This window comes from Theropithecus gelada, chromosome 4 (genome assembly GCF_003255815.1).
Source record: "Theropithecus gelada isolate Dixy chromosome 4, Tgel_1.0, whole genome shotgun sequence".
NCBI classification, from domain to species: domain Eukaryota; kingdom Metazoa; phylum Chordata; class Mammalia; order Primates; family Cercopithecidae; genus Theropithecus; species Theropithecus gelada.
Window position 1 is genome coordinate 13,066,990 of NC_037671.1, and position 15,122 is coordinate 13,082,111.

Genomic DNA, 15,122 nt, shown 5'->3' on the forward strand with positions numbered 1-15,122 from the left:
CAAGAGAGACGTTTATCCAAGGAGTTTAGCGGTAGCTATTGTGTAGTTAGCTTGGCTGTTGGGAGGCCCCCAAATCACAGGGCTTTGTGACTGGAGCATCAGCAATTTGTACAAGCCTCCAGTTTAGCACGAGTTCAATGAGGAGCAATATCTGTAAAACCCACATTTAAAAAAATTATTATTCAGTTTATATCCAGAGAGATATCCTCAAAGGCTTAGTCATTGGGTAGGGGTGGAGAAAAATAGAACTGACATTTATGATTTTTCAATGACCTGGCAACTTTGTAATCAAACAAAACATTTCCCATGTTCTATAGAAAAGTATTGGCCCAGGGTCACAATACTATGGAGCTTAAGCTATTATAGGAATTGCCTTTAGTTCAAAATCACAGATAGACTTTGACTTTCGCTAAGATCTGTGAATTGTGGTCTTTTTCACTGCTGTTTATGCTGCTACTGTGGGATGAAGGGTCCTATTGTGAGATAGGAATTTTGTAGACATAAGTTAGTGCCCTTTTCACAGAAAGGGAAAATCTCCTCTTTGAGGAGACTTCTCTCAATGGCTTACAATCTGCTTTTGGCGCAAATATTCTATGAGCAAAAGATTTGTTTAAAACAGCTTGGATATCCTGCTGACTCCCAGGGAACAGAGAGTAGTGTGACAAAGGGACTTGAGGACTGGCGAAGATGCTTGTTTTCTTTTAGTATTGAAGCTTTGGAATTCTTGCACCATTTATTTAGAAATGGATGTGAATGTATAAAGTCCTAATTACATCAGATCTTAGGACTACAGCGGAAAACAAGGTAACCCATCCCTTAATGATCAGGAGTATGCCGGTCCTCTTGGTAGGGTGTAGCAGCAAGCTGGGTGCAGCGCTGGTGAGGATGAGATAGACAGTGCTTGCCTCATCCACTTGGTGCTGGACTGCAGTTACCCGGCACTGCAAACACTGTTATTGCACAGCCACAAATACTGATGATGATTGTTTTTTACCATTACTATTGCTATTGCTGTTATTATCAAATACAATAAAGTTATAATTACTACTTGACATTCACTAAGGCTTGCAAAGCACAACCTCAAAACAGACTCCACCAAAGGTTTATATAATAATTTAGATAGGTAGAAAATAAAACTCCACGTACAAAATGCAATTGGAATGGACAGAATGTGTGTGTGTGTGTGTGTGTGTGTGTGTGTGTGTGTGTTTCATTACAGACTGCTTTTCCAAAGAGTACACAAAATTACTCTCTGAGATGCATATGTAAGCCAAGGGTTTGCTTTCTCTGCCAGTAGAAGGAAATCCCTTGAGATACTGCTCCACTGCACTTCCCAGAACGTCTTAACATCCAGTAAGCACTCTCAGGAAGAGTCTGTTTCTCTCTACGCAGAACTGCATTAACACAGGTGACATAGTTAGCATATTTTGTTTAGGGTTGAAATGTCACTATTGTGAGGGTCATAAATACATGTATGTATTTTTAAAGTGTATTCCAACAGTTAAGTTCATTCTATATGATTGAGATTGAATCTTTCAAATACTGCTTCACTGATTTCCACTAAGTATCATGAATCGTCATCATTCTAATACTCAAGCATCATCCCACAAAAGAGCTGATACCCCATCAGCCATTATGATCATCACAAAATGTGCAGACATTCTAAAACAATTGCTGCGCTGATAGGACTGGCTTGTGGCGCACACTTAACACACAGTACAGCCTCTATTCCAATCACAGTTCAAAAAAAGACTGAAAATCTCTCCCCAGTGTCAATAGCAAATACTCTCTGGACATGTGTTTAAGGAGAATCTTTTGAGTATATACTACCAAAGGCAACAGTGTATACGGATCCAGGTAATTTTAAATAATGTTAAACTTACTGAGAAACAAGAAAAAGTCCATTCCTAAACCAACTTTCACCTGTAAAAAATGTTCCACTACTTTAATTAATGATTTTAAAAACAGTTCATCAAAGTCACTTAGATCTGTTCAGTATGAAATACCATGCCTGTCTGTCAACTTTCTGATATGCAAAACGTAATTGCACCATTAATAGCAACTTAATTTGTTCAGTCTATTAGTCCAGGAATATACTGGATAGATTACCAGCATCTAGCTCACCTTTTCCCAAGCAAAACCAGGTTAGAACATTGTGCCTGTAATTCGCCAGTTGTCTGTCCCTCCAGATCCATGCCCCATCCTTCTATTTTCTGTGAGGTTCATCTCTATGGACCACATTGCGCAGATTCCCTTGTCCTCTGGCTGCTGGGTGAGTTTGGCCAAGGGAGGCACCAGCAGGATCTTAGAAGGAAGAAGGAGAGGATATGTCCCAGTTCTTCCCTTAAGGCCAGAGTTTTGCCAGTGGTGCCTTCCTCTGACCAAGAGAGCCCTGGGTCTTGGATTCTCCAACAACCATTCCCTTACACTTGCTCCTTCCTGTCAGAGCTCCTTGGTCTAGATTGAGTAGGTCTCTTTTCTTTTGCACAGAAAATGCCCTGAGACCCTGATGAAAATAGAGGTTTATGTGATACTCTAAAGCTTTAAAAAACCAAAGTGAATATTGTATTTCCTGCTGGGCTTTTTCCTCATGACCAAACAGGGAAGCCAAACAGAACTAACACATGTGCTCAGTACCATAAAATGCCTGCATAACACAGAATTTCAAGGATGATGGCCTATGAATTTGTCCTTCCATGTGGATTATATAGGCAACTGCCTACCCTGTGTGATGTTTGGAGAAAATGATGGGTCTTGGGCCACACACGCACACAAAAACCCTGCCTAAAGTTTAATGCTTCTAAACCCATAGATTCATCCCTTGTGTTTAATGATTTGTCCAATAAGAATCGTCCAGGGGTAAGGGAGGCTTAATTCTTTAAATGTCAGTAGTCATTTACACCTTAGTAAGATTAAAGGACGCAAGAAAAGTTTTTGATGAGAACAAAAGAAAGACAATATGAGGGTTCCTAAGGAAAGGGGAGGTTGGGCGAGGTGGCTCATGCCTGTAAGTTCGAGACCAGCCTGACCAACATGTTGAAACCCCATCTCTACTAAAAATACAAAAATTAGCAGGGCCTGGTGGCGGGAGCCTGTAATCCCAGCTACTCAGGAGGCTGAGGCGGGAGCATCATTTGAACCTGGGAAGCGGACTGGAGTGAGCCGAGATTGCGCCACTGCACTCCAGCCCGGGTGACAGAGGGAAACTCCATCTCAAGAAAAAAAAAAAGAAAGAAAGAAAGAGTAAATGAAGACAGCACAAAGTAAGAAAGCAAGGAAGATTCGGAGCTGACCTCATACCTCGCTGCATTTCCCCAAACCAGACCCAGAGTTACGGATAAAAAGCAAAGATGAGCAGAACTTTCACTGTGTTCCTTCTTGCCGCCTATCACCTACACGTGATAGGCCTTATCAATCAAACTCCCATTTGGTAGAATGGAGCTTCCCTCTGCTCCCATGACTCACTCTTCCTACCAGAGCTCATCTGACACCTTTGTTTCTGAGTGTTTAGGAAGGCCCTTGTTTCTGAGTATGAAAGACAGCAAGTCCCATGGGACAGTTAGGATTCATGCTCCAGAACCCAGGATGAACGCTGTGCCTATTTTAAAAGACAATTACAATACACATAGTGTTCAAGTCAGTCATCCCAGTGTTTTATTTATTGTATGTGGAAGCAGATGGTCTTCAAAGTGTTTAAACACATTTGAACATGCAAGATCCATTATTTATTGCATGAGATAGTGAGTAGAGGCAGAGCGTGGGGCCATTAGCAGGTACAGAAGGCTGGGGACGCCAAAAGGCAGCTGGCTTCCATGCAGCCCAGGAGAAAACTACCCTCTTGTCACATTCGTTTTCCAGTCCCAGAGCTGTTGGCCAAAAGCGCACCTCCAGCCCGACCAGAAACACTATCTATGTTGCTGTGTGTGTGGAAATGAATGTCTCTTTTTTTTTTTTTTTTTTTTTTTTTTTGCCAGAATGCGTGGACAAATATGCAAGTAGAAAGAAAAGAAAGAAAGAAAGAAAGAAAGAAAGAAAGAAAGAAAGAAAGAAAGAAAGAAAGAGAGAGAGAGAGAGAGAGAGAGAGAGAAAGAAAGAAAGAAAGAAAAGAAAGAAAGAAAGACGGGTGTAACTTACAAAAAAGCTTACTGGATTTAGAATGCCAAGGTCTAGAGAGTGGAAAGTGATTGACTTGGAAATCAAATGAAACGGGAAAAAAAAAAAAAAAATTCTTAAAAATGGAGTGAAGGCCCCACCCCCTCGCCTTCTGCTCCTTTCCTGATCTCCTCTCCTTTATTATTGATACCTCTCTTTTTGATCTCTGCACTCCTTTGTTTTGGCTTCCCAGGTGCCTAGGGAAAATGGCTAGCAGTGAGTTCTTCAGCTTCCCGGCTCGGGCTCCGCAGCCAGCCCCTCTGGCTCAGCCAGCTGGATCACACTGAATTAGTCAAGTACTTCATTATCTCCCCTCTCTGCACATTTTGCTCCAGGTAATAAATGCCCAAACAAGAGAGCCTTCTGCTGCACTGTCTGTGAAGTTCCAGGGCCTGGGCCAATTCTGCAGATAGGCTCCGTGCCCTGGGAGGGCACCACTTTTCATACCTCGCCTGCAGTGCCCCCCAATCTCCGTTTAGTCACAGCGGTTCGCTAACCGCGGAGCTGCTGATAACCGGCCGGCTGGGGAGCCCGGGAACCCTTGCAGAGGCGTGGGCTGGCTCGGGTGCCTAGGCCTGGCCCAGAGGGGGCGCCCAGAGAGCCGGCCCAATTATGATGTTGGGAGGGATGTCGTGATCCTCGGAGGTGGCTCTGGCTAACAGGCAGGGCCTGGGGGACCCGAGGCAAGGCTGTTCTCAACAATGGACAGGCAAAAATGCAGATCTCTAGGTTTGGTGGGCAAAGCCCACAGGGAGGAATTTTTAAAACATAATCAAGTGGCCACCCTCGAAAAGTCAGGTCAGGCTAAATCATGATGTGAACTGTGTGGCCCTGTCGCCTTGCTAGTAGATGGCCCGAAATAAGAGGCTCCTTCAGCTTCGGAAGTAAGATCCAAGTTGAGCCCTCCAAATGCAAACACATTTTCTCCCTCGATTTTCCTCCGACTTCGGAGTTTTGTGAGTTTTTTTTTTTTTTTCCTTCCTTCCTTCCCTGAGAACACTTTCAGCTCTGCTCATTACAGCAGTGAGGCAACCTCCAAGGCCTTCTTTCTGGTTGGTGACAGGCCAGGTACCTAAACCAGAGGGAGCAGAATCAATAGAATTGAGGTTATTGACCTGCACAGTAAAGGACCTTTTAGGGTGACTGAGATTGCAATGTCACAGAATTGTAAATGCATGTAAGAAAATTTGACTAAAGAGACTAGCACTTTAAATATAACACTGTCTTCATGTCAATTAAAGAGGGAGACTGACCTATAGGGAAAGTTCAAATTCAGGATTGATATGAACCAAGAGATTTTAAAGCAAAAGAAGCTTTTGTTACATCCCTGGTACAAGTATTATGGGGAAGTCCACAGAGGAAGAAAGAATATATAGATTGACTCCCATTCATCAAAGCTAACTACTTTAATATCAAAGAATGGGGGAGAAAGGGAGCTCTCAGGCAAAAGAGGGGCCCCCTTCTCCTTTACCCCCTGCTCCAAGTCATTAGGGAAAAAAAATGGTAGAAAAGAAGCTTCTCGGGCCACCGAGGTCTAGACTGCAACATTTAGATAAAAATATCAATGGCAAAATACTGCTAAATTAATCCAACTTCTTTTGATTATTGATGTCCTACTGTTTTGTGCCTGAAACAACATACAAGATGCATCAGTCATTTATAAATTATTCATTCAGTTATTTTGGCAGCAGTGTCTTTCCATTTATCAACTGATAAATGTACGGAAGATAAGAAGGGTAATTTTATAGCCTCTTGACATTTACCTTTGACATGATTTTCATATTTAATAAGGGAAAAACACTAATGAAATACGTTTGACAACACCGTAGGCATCCTAGATTAACACCAGCAAAAATAAGCCACAGGCACCTGATCTCCCAGCTTTGGCCAGGAGCTCCAGAAACTCACCAGCTCCCTTCAGTTTCCTGCTTGACACAGTCCCATCTGTGTCTGCAAACAGAAGTAGATATAATGAGAATTTTTGCTTTTGCTTCCTTGTTTGTTTGGTTCTGAATAGCTTTACTTTGTGACCTAAACAGAAAGAGGCATTGTTTTTATTTTTGGTTTTTGGCAGGGTGGTAGTCTAAACACTTTTATTTTCTAAAATATATCTACCAGGTAAATTGGATAGGTCTATAGGGATAGCGTATGCCTGGTGATTTTGTTATTCATACCAAAGCAACTCACCTTGCACATTCATGCCAATTGTCCCTCTTGATTCTTGATAAAAGTTGCAATGGATAATCCCTTCACTATCCACCTCTCCACCATAATCAGGTCTTATTTCTGCCTTAGTCTCACCAACCTTCTCACCTGGCTTTGCATTCTGCTCCACTTCTCTGACTAGTATTCTATAACGGTGCCATTGACTCACACCCCACAACACACACACACACACACGCGTGCGCACACACACACACAACGTGTGGAGAGATCTAGAGAGAAGCAAGGTTATCAATGACTCCCTGGGACCTAGACTGTGGGCTGGAACTGTAGCTAGAGTGGGTTGCCGAAGATGGACTGCTAGCTCTGGCCAATCAGAGGCCAAAAGAGATAAGAGTGACAGCAGTTTCTTCATACACTCTAACCAACTGATATATCTAAATGTTTCCTCTACATCCAAAAGCTTCGTCAACAAAATTTTGTAAAAGATCTGGGCATATTATGAGAAGAGTTTAAATAGATTTCAGGAGTGAGATCAGATAGACAGGCAATTTTCATTTGGCTATTCCCTAGAAGGACCTACGGATATAAAAGTCTCCTTATCTTAGAGTTAGTTACTGGGATACCAGGCAGGAAACCAAAGCATATTCTCAAAAATAAAACCTCAAAGGGGAATTTATCAGGATGACAGAACCGAAGTACCTGACAATGTTTGGAAACAATGATGTTGTACAGAAATTATTTCACTTACAAGACTATAACTTCCTTCAGAAAATGAACCAAGTTACATATATGTTAGCATCCCCACAACCTAGCACAATACCAGGCAATTAATAGGTATTCAATAAATGTATGATTTTTTGTATTATACTTAACATTTATTGAGGACTTGCCATCTGGCAGGTACTATGTTAAAAACTTGGTATAAATTATTTCATTTCATCAGCCTCATAATACTGTCAATATTAGTTTTCAATACTGTAAAGTATTCAGAGCCTCGGGAAATAAAATCTAGGGAGGATAGTTTCCTGGGGTCACACAGTAGTAAGTGCCAGAGCTACGGTTTAAAAAATAATAATAATAGACAATCTAATACCAGAACCCATGCTCTTGGCTACATTTGTTGCCTCTTGGGTTGAACATCTAAGACCAGGACTGTGAAAGGAGTATGCTTGGTCAAAGCAGGACCACACAAAGCTGGCATAATTTTCATACTAAGTCATTGGGCTAGGGTTCATTAAGTTTCTCACATTATTATTATCCCAAGGGTCTAAAGCAGGGACTTTCTGGAGGCATATACAAATAAAATGCAGAGGACAAAGCCAGAACTTGAATTTTATTTTTATAACGGCATGAAAAAATTACCCAAACTCAATAAGTAAAATGAGAAACAGAAAAGTGATGTTGAACTCTTTCTTTAATAAACCTCTAAGCTATTTTTTCAAGACAACAAATGCCAACCCACAATGTAAGGAAGACATGCCAAATGCAATGACAATCAGCTTGAGAAAGGACATCCTTTACTGCAGATCTCAAGCAAAGCCAACAGCACATGCTTCTCCAACCCAAGTGACACACTCTGAAAGGTAAAGCAATGGTCTATGTGCTTTTAGCTATCTAGGGCTATATACTATATTATTTCTAAACTTAGTGGTTTAACCATCATAATTCAATGTCTCACAGTTTCTGCAGGTCAGGAATCTGGACATGGCTTAGCTGAGTCCTCTATTCAGGATCTCTCGTAAGCTGTAATCAGGGTGTCAGCCAACGCTGTAGTCATCCGAAGTCTCAACTAGGGTACGATCCACTTCCCAGCCCACTCATGTGATTGAAGGCTTTAGATTAAAGGCTTCAGTTCCTTGTGGGATATTGAGGCCACTCTCAGTTCCTTGCCATATGGGCCCCTTCACAGGGCAGCTGAAAATATGGCAGATTTCTTCATTACAGCAAGGAAGAAAATAACGACGACAATGAAAAAAAGTGGGAACTAGATGGAAATGACAGTTTTTAAATAACCTAATCTTCAAGTGCCATCCAATTATCTATTTTTCTTGGAGGCAAGTCACTAAGTCCAGCCCACAGTCAAGAAGGAATTATACAAGGATGCAAATATCAGGAGGGGAGGATAAGTGGGGCCATCTTAAGTCGTTCATTTATCTCATCTTACTTAAAACTAAAGGAACAAGTGCATGGACTGGCAGTGGGAAATTCCTTGAGCCAGTTAGAACAGTCATGAAAAACACAGAATATGGGAATAAGCAGAGAATCTATCAAGTTATATCTCCAGAATGCATTCTGTGTTTGGCAAAGGTGACAAATTGTGTTAATAGCCCAATTCTGCAGCCTTGTGTCCATGTTCTTCTTCATGCAACTTTTCAGTTACTGTCACTAAAAAGGTACATTCCTTTCCTCACCTTTGGGATCTCAGCTCAGCTAAGTCATTTGCTTTAATGATGTGCCAGTTCCAAGACAAGTTCTCAAGAGTCCTGTGTATTTCTCCTTACTCTCTTGCAGCTCTGCCATTGCTATGAGAAGGATAAAACTAGGACTAACACGCTGGTCTTAGGGGATAAATGAAAACTATGTAGAGTAAAACCACTCCCAGCCTAGGCCAGCCTAAATCAGCCAACTACCACCAGCTGTAGACTTAGGAATGAGCCACCTTAAAAGTTAACCAACTTATGAATGTGACCAACGTGATCACAATAACTACTAAAAGTTTGTTGTTTTATAAGCCACTAAATTTTGAGATGGTGTGTTATGCGGGAATAAGCAACTCCTACATTATGGGAAAGGAAGGAATATCTGCATTAGGATCATTCTTTTACTAATAATCTCAGCTGGCTTAGAAGAAGTAAATCAAAAAATCTACAGGAATAACCTACAAAAGCCATAAGAATTTTTGCAAGGCTAAAACATAGTTTTGCCTTCTTTGTAAGATTAGCCTCCTAAAAATACCTGGTCCAGAGAAAATGTGCTTTGTTCCAAGAAAAATGAAAGTCTTTAGTAAAATGAACTAGCGTAAAAATCCCGAAAATATAACATATAAAAGAAAGAAAAAAAAATGCAAGTGAAATGACATTTCCCTCCCCCCCAAAATATTGGCATAAAGCCACTGAAAGCAAGAAAAAATAGGTAATTATAAATTTTGAAAATGTAACAAATCCATTGCCCCTACAAACAAGAGCTCAAGTAATATGCAACAATCAGAGAATGTACAGGGGACTAACATAATTAGTCAAACCATGAGCTTGAAGAGTTAAGGGAAGAAGTAGGACAAAAAAGGTAATGGAGCTCCTCCCGCTGCCCAAGATGCCAAAAGGAAAGAAGGCCAAGGGGTAGAAGGTGGCTCCGACCCCTGCTGTCATGAAGAAGCAGGAGGTCTAGCAAGTGGTGAATCCCCTGTTTGAGAAAAGGCCTAAGAATTTTGGCACTGGACAGGACATCCAGCCCAAAAGAGACCTCACCCACTTTGTAAAATGACCCTGCTCTATCAGGTTGCAGCAGCAGAGAGCCATTCTCTATAAGCAGCTGAAAGTGCCTCCTGCGATTAACCAGTTCACCCAAGCCCTGGACCACCAAACAGCTAGTACTAACTGCTAGCAGCTAGTACTCAGCTGCTTAAGCTGGCCCACAAGTACAGGCCAGAGAGGAAGCAAGAGAAGAAGCAGAGGCTGTTGGCCCAGGCTGAGAAGAAAGCTGCTGGCAAAGGGGACGTCCCCACTAACAGACTACCTGTCCTTCGAGCAGGAGTTAACACTATCACCACCTTAGTGGAGAACAAGAAAGCTCAGCTGGTGGTGATTGCACATGACGTGGATCCCATCGGGCTGGTTGTCATCTTGCTTGCCCTGTGTTGTAAAATGGGGGTCCTTTACTGCATTATCAAGGGGAAGGCAAGACTCGGACGTCTAGTCCACAGGAAGACCTGCACCACTGTCACCATCACACAGGTTAACTCAGAAGACAAAGGTGCTTTGGCTAAGCTGGTGGAAGCTATCAGGACCAATTACAATGACAGATACGATGAGATCCACCGTCACTGGGGAGGCAATGTCCTGAGTCCCAAGTCTGTGGCTCGTGTTGCCAAGCTCGAAAAGGCAAAGGCTAAAGAACTTGCCACTAAACTGGGTTAAATATACACTGTTGAGTTTTCTGTACATAAAAATAATTAAAATAATACAAATTTTCCTTCAAAAAAAGGTGGTGGAGAAATGAAGTTTAGACTAGAAGTAATACAAAAGAGAACCAATGATACTGAAAGTATAATGGGGACGTGGATGACAGGAATTTTGGAAAAGCAAACAAAATGAGATGGGACTAAACAGGCTTAAAATGTTAAAGAAAATGATTGACAAGTAAGACAGACACAGAAAACATAATAGCTGTATAATGTTTGTCCCTGTAGAAGTAAAATAATAAAAAAGAAAACATACAGATATAATTCAAGAAAAGTTGCCAAAATTATAATATTTGAATTTATGGAAAAAAGGACAGACTACATCAAAGGAAAAATTATTATAGAAAAATCAAAATATTGGGCCAGGCACGGTGGCTCATCCCTGTAATCCCAGCATTTTGGGAGGCCGAGGTGGGTGGATCACGAGGTCAGGAGATTAACACCATCCTAGTTAACACGGTGAAACCCTGTCTCTACTAAAAATACAAAAAAATTAGGAAGGTGTGGTGGCTGGTGACTGTAGTCCCAGCTACTCAGGAGGCTGAGGCAGGAGAATGGTGTGAACCCGGGAGGTGGAGCTTCCAGTGAGCCGAGACTGTGCCACTGCACTCCAGCCTGGGCAACAAAGCAAGACTCTATCTCAAAAAAAAAAAAAAAAAAAAGAAAGAGAAAGATGAAAATCAAAATATTCTCCTTGAGACATCCCAGAAAGTTACTAAACTTCAAAGGCAAAAAAAGAATAATGTGGGGATCAAGGTAACAGATCATGTATTTTGAGGAAGAAAAAAATGCTAGTCTCAAAGTTTAGAAAATCCAATGGCAGAAGACAGAGGAGCAGTGCCTAGAAGACCCTCTAGGAAATAAAATGTGACTGAAGAAGTTTAAACCCAGACAGACTGTAATATAACAATCACTTTTTCATATACAAAAAGATTTTAAATCTCAGTAGCTTTATTAAGAAACTATCAGAAAGGTAACTTCAGACAACCAAGAAAAAAATAGAGTCACTATGGCTAAAGAACTGGCAGGGAGGATTTTAAACCATGGAGCTATGTGATCAAGACTTGAACGAATATGAGACTTGTAAATTACAAAATAGACTTTTATAACTTTAAACTCCGACAATGTAGAAATTATATTTTTTTAATTATGTTTTCTTTCTTTTTTTTTTTTTTTTAAAGGAATGTGGTCTCACTTTGTTGCCCAGGTTAGTCTCGAAGCTCTGAGGTCAACCAGTCCACTCACTTCGGCCTCCAAAAATGCCAAGTGAGGCACTTCACCTCCCAAAATGCTGGTGAGCCACTGTGCCCAGCCAGTATGATTTTTTTTTAAATTGAGATGGGAGGAAAAAATGTAAAAGGAAACATAGGTTTGCTTATTTCTTCTTAAAAAATTGTTTTAATAGCCTGGGGTCAAATGAGGCAATTTAAACGTGACATATCAAATAGCAAAGCAATAACTGCACTTAGAGAGATAAATATAATTTTTTAAAATAATATAAACAATTAAAATTGGATGATAGGAGGAAGTATGTAAAACAAACAAATTAAATTTCAATTGCTCATATTAGAGGGTTGATAGATACTCTCTTGAAGAACAGAAGATTAAGCATATTATATGTTATAGTTATTAAATAATTACTAGAACAAAAATTAAAACTTTTAAAATTATAAGAAACAAAACAGAGCAGAGGATGAAATAATTAAAAAGAAAAACAGACAGCTTGGCATACTATATAAGAGAATTTTGAAATAAAACTCACTAGAAAACAATCATCTGAAATATTAAAACTCTCTAGTAAACAACTTAGTAAAGAATAAGATCAAACCTGAAATTATGGAATATTTAGAAAATGATGGCCATGAAGCATTACATATAACCCAAGAGATACTCTCCAATCATGCTTAATGCAGAAACATTAGATGCAGTCTTATTAAAGACAGGAACAAGACACACATGTCCTCATCATCACTGTTAGTCAACATTGTTCTGAAAGTACTAACCACTGCATTTATTATTTAAAGACAATATTGGCTGGGCGCAGTAGCTCACGCCTGAAATCCCAGCACTTTGGGAAGCCGAGGCAGGTGGATCACGAAGTCAGGAGATCGAGACCATCCTGATTAACACGGTGAAACCACGTCTCTACTTAAAAAAAAAAAAAAAAAAAATTAGCCAGGCGTAGTGGCGGTCACCTGTAGTCCCAGCTACTCGGGAGGCTGAGGCAGGAGAATGGCATGAACCCGGGAGGTGGAGCTTTCAGTGAGCCGAGATTGCGCCACTGCACTCCAGCCTGGGTGACAGAGCAAGACTCTGTCTCAAAAACAAACAAACAAACAAAACAAACCAAAAAAAGGCAATATTTACCTCTAAATACATAGGAGAAACAATTGAAAAACCACAATGACAAAAAAATTTAGGAAGGTGGCTCCAGTACAAAATCATTCTTCTTCCTATATAAAAACAAACTACCAGTAAGAATACGAACTGAAGGGGGAAGAAACATTCATTATAGCAATAAAACAATAAAATACATAAGAACAATAGACTTTTTTCACCAATAAAATATTAGCATAAGAAGAAAAGTTTTAAATGTTATTGAGGGACATGGAAGAACATTTAAATAAAGAAGCCTCTTTTAGGATAGCAGCAGCCAACACCAAAAATATATTCGTTCTTCCCAAGATAATAAAGTTAACACAATCTTCATTAAAAAATCCAGAAAATTTTATCTGTGGAAAAAAATCGTAGAAAATATGTTTTAAATTTAAATAAAAAGAAAAATGGGGATTTTTGAGGCAAATTCTGAGAATGAAGAATAATAAAGGGGTGATCAAGTCTAACATAAATTTCAATAGGCTATAATAATTCAAGTGGATAAATATTGCAAACAGGATAAAAAGTTCAGAAGTAGATCCAATACACACAGGAACTTAGACATTTTAAAGTTGGCATTCCAAATTTATAAGCAGACGATAAATAATTCAGAAAATAGTTTGTGAACAACCAGAAACCATGTGGAAAGAATGGAGTTGGGAAAATAGCCATCTCCCAACTTATATCAAAATAAATTCCAAAGGGACAGAGGCTTAAACCATACAATATAAAACCATCAACCTAAGAGCAAGGTTTTATAATAATGGACTAGGGAAGGTCCTTCTAAATATGACCTAAAATTCAAAAGCAATAGAACATTCATTGAAATGTATAAAAATAAAACTTTGCTGACTAGAAATAAGCCCTGTAACAAAATCAAAAGACAAATTACAAAACTGGGGGTGAGGGAGGAATAGGGAATGCAATTAATATCACAAACACAGACCAATGGCTATAATAAATAAAGAGTTCTGACATATCAATAAAAGAAACAGAAAAACTAGGTAAAAAGATACATATTCACAAACATACATATATTGTACATATTTACATATATGTATATGAGTGTGTATGCACAAAAACACACATATACGTATGGAAGATTCACAGAAAAAGGAACTAAAAATGTCTCTTAATCATGTGGAAAGATGTTCAACTTCATTCATAACAAGAAATAAAAATTAGAACTTAACTAAAAGAACTTAACTTTTTTAACCTATGAGATTAGCAAAGATTAGCTAGACTTTGATAACACTGTGTTGTTATATATACACAGACATACTTTCCTAGAAAAGTAAGTGAAAAAATTGTCCAACCACCATACTAATCACCCTGATTTGATCATCGGACATTATATGTACTACAGCATCACTATGTACCCTATAAACATGTACGGTTATTATGTGTCAATCAAAACATTAAAAATGTTTTTTAAATTTTCAAAGCATGGATTACTTATGCTATTATCTTACAGTACTTTGGGCTACTTTTAAGCTTCATAGAAATGGAATCATGCAGTTCCTGCACTCTCGTGGCCAGCTTCTTTTACTCATCACTTTGACTGTGATTTATCCGTGTCACTTTATATAATGGGTTTTGTTCTTTTCATTCCATGATATGAATCTACCACAATTTATCCAGTCAACGGTGAGTAGACTTTTCAATTGTTTCCAGTTTGAAGCTGTGAGGAATAATGCTACTATAAATGTTTTTGTACAAGTCTTTTGGTGCACCACATGGTGATGGTTAAGCTAGTGATAGCTAAAGATTGTGGAGATAGCTGGATAGACTACAGATATTAAGAAGGGTGAAGGTAAATGGCCCTAAATTATATCCAAATGCTTTCATTGTTCAAATATAATAACAATACCAATAAGTCCAAAAAGTTTTACCCTCAATGGTATTTATCACTTTCAGCCTTGGTTTCATAAAACAGCACATAATTTTTTAACAAGCATAAGCTAAAAAAAAAAAAAAAAAAAATGCACCACTTACTAAGCTTCACAAATGGTTGGCTTGTTGTTTTCTACTTCTTTTAGGGTGGATTTGATCTGTATGTATTCAGTCCTGAACTTCGGCAAGATAAATGACCACACTTGCCCTTATCCACCCTCTTACAATATATGACTGACAGGGACATACCAAGATCGAGGACTAAGGATTTCTTAGGAATGTGAATTCACAGACTGGAAGGCAGAGGGCAAAAATTATCTTAAATTTTGTTTAAAATACTTTCATTTTAAAATGCTAC

The 15,122-nt window shown here is 39.4% G+C and overlaps 1 protein-coding gene and 1 pseudogene across 2 annotated transcripts in view; one reads left to right on the top strand and one right to left on the bottom strand.

The window, feature by feature from the left end:
- The window catches only part of OFCC1 (orofacial cleft 1 candidate 1), a 513,721-nt gene that overhangs the window by 401,915 nt on the left and 96,684 nt on the right, over positions 1 to 15,122 (bottom strand). The gene's annotated exons all lie outside the window — the stretch shown is intronic.
- Positions 9,628 to 10,517, top strand: LOC112622943 (annotated as a pseudogene). The gene has a single exon (XR_003119058.1). The product of XR_003119058.1 is annotated as a 60S ribosomal protein L7a pseudogene (transcript).